Consider the following 6735-nt stretch of genomic DNA (forward strand, 5'->3'; position numbering starts at 1 on the left):
CCAGATCAGAGTCCAAAAGGTACAGAACGGCAGGCAGTCTCTGGGTCAGGGCAGGCAGAGGTCAATAATCCAGTGTGGTGGGACAAGGTACAGGACGGCAGGCAGGGTCAGAGCAGGCAGAATGGTCAAAACCATGAAAACTAGAAACAGACCAGAGCAAGGGGGAAAAAGCTGTTAGGCTTGGTGAACAAAACAAACTGGCAACAGACAAACAGGCACAGGCTATCAATGTGTAATGGAAGTTCTAGAACTATGTAGAACTACTCAGATAAAATGACCTGTTATTTCATCCATTGTCCATGAGAGGGTGGAAGTGAACACATCACATTTGCACTTACCCTTCAGGATGACGCAATATTAAAGTGGTCTAACTCACCCATTCATACTTTATTAGATATATTATATAAATTATAGTATTGCTTACAAATACAATTTTAACACATTCTTTGAAAACAAACTTATCCTTTTATTTTGTCAAATCATAACTGTATGGTAGGTATCATTTCTGTTGCATAAAGGCTTTTTATATTATCATTTGTTTTTGTCTTCGCTGAATTGTCCGCATGTAAAACATAGCAGAGGATGGTTTCGATCCATCGACCTCTGGGTTATGGGCCCAGCACGCTTCCGCTGTGTCACTCTGCTATCTGTTAATAGGTGGAGGGGATGAGCTTATGGTCTATACAATGAAGATCTTATCGGCTCCTTGAAGGGAATTTGAAAATAACAATACTCCTTCCACTGCCATAGTAAAATAAGTATAGACAAATCTAATGACAAAAAAAGCAACTCAAAATGCTGATTCACATATCTTACTGTATTTTTGAAAAACATGCAATAAAGTATCTGATGGAAATCCAGATGGTGCAAGTATTATACTATCTAAGGCCTTTCTCATTCAGTGTCAGGGCCGCTTCCCCAGTCGTTTGGCGTGTACTTTGAGATCACTTCATTTATTAGAGAAGTATGCATTTTCTTGGTTCTATTTGCAAATGCCATTAATATCAGATATATTTTCAATGGCAAAATAAGTGTTTTGTTTGAGGAATCTTGGAGTGTTATGATTCAAACCAACTGAGGAGCTGTTTCTGCAAGGACAGGACGTACTCCTGGACGGGTAAGTGCTAATGCCGTTTTATGAAATATAAAAATATATATATATTATATATATTAAAAAATATATATATATATTTTTTTTTGCAATGAAATGTATGGTTTGTTTGTGTGTGTGTGTTGGTTTGTTTGTGTGTGTGTGTGTGTGTGTGTGTGTGTGTGTGTGTGTGTGTGTGTGTGTGTGTGTGTGTGTGTGTGTGTGTGTGTGTGTGTGTGTGTGTGTGTGTATGTATGTATATATATACAACAATGGCCGAGTTGAATAGAACAGCACTTCACCTTAGGGACTGTTCCCTCTGCTCTATACAATACATATCTGTTTATTTTATGTTTCTGATAAAAGGCTCATACAATACAAATATTTTTTAAATGTTTTCTTTCACAGTGATAGCGACTCCGACTGGGAGGCCCCGGTGCCAAGCTGCCCGCTCTACCTGTGCCCCCAATGGTGTTCATATGTCACAGTTCATTACTGCAGGCATGACTGTGCCTCAGGGCCAAAAGGGCACAGCATGGAGGCGTCGTTGTGTTCTGTGTCGCATGAAATGCACCACTTGTTCAGTTTGCCTCTGCTTTACATCAGAAAGAGACTGCTATGGGACAGGGCACAGGCAGCAAAATACTGTGACGAGGAGTATACTGTTTTTAAAAAAATATATATTTATTTTCTAATATTTTTTTAAACATTTTTTTTTGTGTGTGTGTTATTTGCACTGCTGTATATAGTTATAGGTCATTTCACCAATTCAGCCACTTGGGTACATTTGGGCAACTTGTGTGGGACACCTGGGTGACTTCATGCTAAATGTCATGTAGCTCACCCATTCCTGAAGTTATCAGTCTGAAACTTTGCACACATACAGTTGCCCTCTTGTGTTATCCATCAAAATTATCTCCAGCATCCTATTCTAGTACATGTGAAAGATGATACTACAACAATAAAAAACAGAAAACGTATACTCTTTCTTTCTCTTTTCTTCCACCAGATCTACTGTGTTATATTCTCCTACATTCAATTAACATTTCCACAAACTTCAGAATGTTTCCATTCAAATGATACCAAAAATATGCATATCCTATTTTTCAGCAAACTTAACAAGTGTAAATATTTGTATGAACATAAGATTCATCAACTGAGACAAACTGAAGAAGTTCCACAGACGTCTGACTAAGAAATTGAATAATGTGTCCCTGACCAAAGGGGGATCAAAAGTAACAGTCAGTAGCTGGTGTGGCCACGTGCTGCATTAAGTACAGCAGTGCATCTCCTCCTCATGGACTGTACCAGATTTACCAGTTCTTGCTGTGAAATGTTACCCCACTCTTCCACCAAGGCACCTGCAAGTTCCTGGACATTTCTGGGGGGAATGGCCCTAGCCCTCACCCTCCGATCCAACAGGTCCCAGACGTGCTCAATGGGATTGAGATCCTGGCTCTCTCTCAGTGGTCAGTGGAAAGGCCTCTTTAGTGTCCTAGGTTTTCATAACTGTGACCTTAATTGCCTGCCGTCTGTAAGCGTCTTAATGACCGTTCCACAGGTGCATGTTCATTAATTGTTTATGGTTCATTGAACAAGCAGGGAAACAGTGTTTAAACCCTTTAGAATGAAGATCTGTGAAGTTATTTGGATTATTATGAATTATCTTTGAAAGACAGGGATGTTTCTGAAAGGGATGTTTCTTTTTTGCTGAGTTTATATGGGTTGGGCAACATTACCTTCCACTCAATATCAGATTAGAAAGATGTTGTACTTACAATGTTGCAAGGGGTAGCAATGACTTACAACGTGCTGCACAAACACTTTATTACATCAATAATACATTCATACTATGTAATCGTTTGAAACACACACAGCTGTTAGTGCTTAATTCATTGTCAAACGGTAGAGGTAGCGTTTTCTCTGTTTCACACTGAGGTAAAGCCCCACAATCCTCTTCTGGAGATGCTCCGTCTGCCCTGTCTGAAGTGTGGCTGTCAAACAGTGCAAATTACAAACATGACTCCACTGACATCAATGCAATTATGAAGTTGAGTCTGAGAAACATTCACTTTTCTACCTGTTGGATTCTGGCTTGAAATATACTAATTCCTATCATCATATTAGAAAGTATTGATTACTTTACGGGTATAAGAAATGTATATTTTAGGGGTCAATGAAGGGTGAGTAGGAACTTTGGGTATGGAAAGTTACTGAGTAAGACAGGGGGATGTGCAGGAAGTTCATATTCTGTTCAAACATGTTATTGTTGAATATGAATATTTCTAAGGAAGGAGGCAAAGGGGAGCAGTTTGGTTTCAATTCCTGATAAGGCATGTCCGTTTCTGTGGAACTAGGACAATGAGGGATGTGGAACTCAACTTGAGATAAGGTCAGCAGTTGAAGAGAGAAGACGCTGGTGGGGGCGGAATCTGACTACAGTCCTATTCCACACATACACTTCCATGCCCATGAGGGTCCTAGACTTAGGCAGGCCATGACAATACCAGTGAGAGGAACTTAGTGTTTCTCCATAACAACAAGAGTGTTTATCTTAGACATGCAAGGTGGCAATTCCATCCATTCACATGCAGAACGGAGGGGGTGCATTTTTAGAAGCTCCTCTAACTCTGGGCATGCCTGCACAACCTTCTGCAAGTATAGCCAGTATTGGCATGCAACATCACAGCAGAAAAAGCCCACCGTGCCAGTAGAAGACAGCTCCTTCTGCAAGTACATTGCTTAGGCATATATTTCGCCTATTTACATATTGAGAGCCTTAAGGAGCATGCCGTGTGGCAAACTGCTGTCTCTAGGCCCTCATCTACTTTGGCAGATGATTTTCCCAAAGTCTCGTTGGCTGCTGTCCACTCTGATGTGCCACACACTCCTTTGCCTGGCGTCTACAACATGAAAATCACATTGGTGCAGAGATGAACTTAAAATAAACGAGTTCTAAACGAGGTGACTTTAAGCTATGCTATAGAAACTGTGATTGGTCTTTGTATGGACATGTTTGACGAAGGATGACACATCGTATTTCGCCAGGAAGACAACATCATATAAGCCCTTCTCAACATTAAATAGAGAATCAGACTACAAGATTACATCACAAAATTATACATAAAACCAAACCGCCAGGATGTGGCAAGTAGCCTAGAGAGATGGGTTGCTGGTTCAAGTCCCAGACATCTGACCGTGTTGCTCCAACCTCTGTGTGTGTCTGTGTGTCTCGGAGGGATCTAGAGAAAGTTAAAAGACAAATCGCTGTCCCACAATATAACATCATAAACATATACTTCATAACAAAAAGAAGACCAGCATGCACTTCAAGAAGGTGTAATTATACCCTGAACAAACATCAACACAGAAGGTAGTACAAACCCTGAGGCTTTCCGGAAGTGGTATTGCTTGTGATTCCTATCTACTGATATAGCATGCATCTTCTGTGAGCAGGGCGGTGACTTTACGTTAACATTTAATCTGGCTTATTTATCTAATCAACTAACTATGTTTAGTTGTTACCTGATTTTAAATTATGTAACAATTAACCCATTATACATTTACATTTACATTTAAGTCATTTAGCAGACGCTTTTATCCAGAGCGACTTACAAATTGGTGCGTTCACCTTAAGACATCCAGTGGAACAGCCACTTTACAATAGTGCATCTAAATCTTTTAAGGGGGGGGTGAGAAGGATTACTTTATCCTATCCTAGGTATTCCTGAAAGAGGTGGGGTTTCAGGTGTCTCCGGAAGGTGGTGATTGACTCCGCTGTCCTGGCGTCGTGAGGGAGTTTGTTCCACCATTGGGGGGCCAGAGCAGCGAACAGTTTTGACTGGGCTGCGCGGGAACTGTACTTCCTCAGTGGTAGGGAGGCGAGCAGGCCAGAGGTGGATGAACGCAGTGCCCTTGTTTGGGTGTAGGGCCTGATCAGAGCCTGGAGGTACTGAGGTGCCGTTCCCCTCACAGCTCCGTAGGCAAGCACCATGGTCTTGTAGCGGATGCGAGCTTCAACTGGAAGCCAGTGGAGAGAGCGGAGGAGCGGGGTGACGTGAGAGAACTTGGGAAGGTTGAACACCAGACGGGCTGCGGCGTTCTGGATGAGTTGTAGGGCTTTAATGGCACAGGCAGGGAGCCCAGCCAACAGCGAGTTGCAGTAATCCAGACGGGAGATGACAAGTGCCTGGATTAGGACCTGCGCTGCTTCCTGTGTGAGGCAGGGTCGTACTCTGCGGATGTTGTAGAGCATGAACCTACAAGAACGGGCCACCGCCTTGATGTTAGTTGAGAACGACAGGGTGTTGTCCAGGATCACGCCAAGGTTCTTAGCGCTCTGGGAGGAGGACACAATGGAGTTGTCAACCGTGATGGCGAGATCATGGAACGGGCAGTCCTTCCCGGGAGGAAGAGCAGCTCCGTCTTGCCGAGGTTCAGCTTGAGGTGGTGATCCGTCATCCACACTGATATGTCTGCCAGACATGCAGAGATGCGATTCGCCACCTGGTCATCAGAGGGGGAAAGGAGAAGATTAATTGTGTGTCGTCTGCATAGCAATGATAGGAGAGACCATGTGAGGTTATGACAGAGCCAAGTGACTTGGTGTATAGCGAGAATAGGAGAGGGCCTAGAACAGAGCCCTGGGGACGCCAGTGGTGAGAGCGCGTGGTGAGGAGACAGATTCTCGCCACGCCACCTGGTAGGAGCGACCTGTCAGGTAGGACGCAATCCAAGCGTGGGCCGCGCCGGAGATGCCCAACTCGGAGAGGGTGGAGAGGAGGATCTGATGGTTCACAGTATCGAAGGCAGCCGATAGGTCTAGAAGGATGAGAGCAGAGGAGAGAGAGTTAGCTTTAGCAGTGCGGAGGGCCTCCGTGATACAGAGAAGAGCAGTCTCAGTTGAATGACTAGTCTTGAAACATGACTGATTTGGATCAAGAAGGTCATTCTGAGAGAGATAGCGGGAGAGCTGGCCAAGGACGGCACGTTCAAGAGTTTTGGAGAGAAAAGAAAGAAGGGATACTGGTCTGTAGTTGTTGACATCGGAGGGATCGAGTGTAGGTTTTTTCAGAAGGGGTGCAACTCTCGCTCTCTTGAAGACAGAAGGGACGTAGCCAGCGGTCAGGGATGAGTTGATGAGCGAGGTGAGGTAAGGGATAAGGTCTCCGGAAATGGTCTGGAGAAGAGAGGAGGGAATAGGGTCAAGCGGGCAGGTTGTTGGGCGGCCGGCCGTCACAAGACGCGAGATTTCATCTGGAGAGAGAGGGGAGAAAGAGGTCAGAGCACAGGGTAGGGCAGTGTGAGCAGAACCAGCGGTGTCGTTTGACTTAGCAAACGAGGATCGGATGTCGTCGACCTTCTTTTCAAAATGGTTGACGAAGTCATCTGCAGAGAGGGAGGAGGGGGGGGGGGGGAGGATTCAGGAGGGAGGAGAAGGTGGCAAAGAGCTTCCTAGGGTTAGAGGCAGATGCTTGGACTTTAGAGTGGTAGAAAGTGGCTTTAGCAGCAGAGACAGAAGAGGAAAATGTAGAGAGGAGGGAGTGAAAGGATGCCAGGTCCGCAGGGAGGCGAGTTTTCCTCCATTTCCGCTCGGCTGCCCGGAGCCCTGTTCTGTGAGCTCGCAATGAGTCGTCAAGCCACGG

The 6735-nt window shown here is 44.5% G+C and overlaps 1 long non-coding RNA gene across 1 annotated transcript; it reads left to right on the forward strand.

Moving 5' to 3' along the window:
• The first annotated feature begins 981 nt into the window (after positions 1-981).
• On the forward strand, positions 982-2070 carry LOC135565215 (uncharacterized). Its single transcript, XR_010461392.1, has 2 exons — positions 982-1117; positions 1499-2070. It is a non-coding gene; the product is annotated as an uncharacterized LOC135565215 (long non-coding RNA).
• The last annotated feature ends 4665 nt before the right edge of the window (positions 2071-6735 follow it).

The sequence above is a fragment of the Oncorhynchus nerka genome, linkage group LG27 (assembly GCF_034236695.1).
Source record: "Oncorhynchus nerka isolate Pitt River linkage group LG27, Oner_Uvic_2.0, whole genome shotgun sequence".
Taxonomy (NCBI): Eukaryota; Metazoa; Chordata; class Actinopteri; order Salmoniformes; family Salmonidae; genus Oncorhynchus; species Oncorhynchus nerka.